The sequence below is a fragment of the Papio anubis genome, chromosome 5 (genome assembly GCF_008728515.1).
Source record: "Papio anubis isolate 15944 chromosome 5, Panubis1.0, whole genome shotgun sequence".
Lineage (NCBI taxonomy): Eukaryota > Metazoa > Chordata > Mammalia > Primates > Cercopithecidae > Papio > Papio anubis.
The window spans coordinates 107,385,209-107,385,867 of NC_044980.1; the positions used below are offsets into that span (position 1 = coordinate 107,385,209).

Here is a 659-nt window from a genome sequence, read left to right on the forward strand (position 1 = left end):
AATTTCATTCTTTCACAATATTGGTTATGTTCTTGTTTTGAGTTTGATGTAATCCTATGTGCCTACTTTTGATTTTGTTGCCTGTGCTTTTGAGGTGTTACCCAAAACAACTTTTTGTCCAGACAAATGTCCTGTAGTACTTCCTCAATGCTTTTTTCTAGTATTTTAACAGTTTAGGGCTTAAATTTAAGTCTTTCATCTATTTTGAATTGATTTTTTAATATGGTGAAAGATGGGGATCTACTTTCATTCATGGGCATATGGATATCCAGGTTCCCAGCACCATTTATTAAAGAGACTGCCTTTTCTTTCATACATGATCTTGAAACTTTGTGATAAGCTTTGCGCAGTGGCAGTATCGTAGCCAATGAGGTTTATCCGAGGCGCGATTATTGCTAATTGAAAACTTTTCCCAATACCCCGCCGTGACGACTTGCAACATTGAAATAAAAGAGGACACAAACAAATGGAAGAACATACCATGCTCATGGATAGGAAGAATCAATATCGTGAAAATGGCCATACTGCCCAAGGTAATTTATAGATTCAATGCCATCCCCATCAAGCTACCAATGAGTTTCTTCACAGAATTGGAAAAAACTGCTTTAAAGTTCATATGGAACCAAAAAAGAGCCCGCATCTCCAAGACAATCCTAAGT

The 659-nt window shown here is 36.9% G+C and overlaps 1 pseudogene; it reads left to right on the forward strand.

Annotated features, from left to right (window-relative positions):
- Positions 1-338: 338 nt before the first annotated feature.
- Positions 339-452, forward strand: LOC116275198 (annotated as a pseudogene).
- Positions 453-659: the final 207 nt, after the last annotated feature.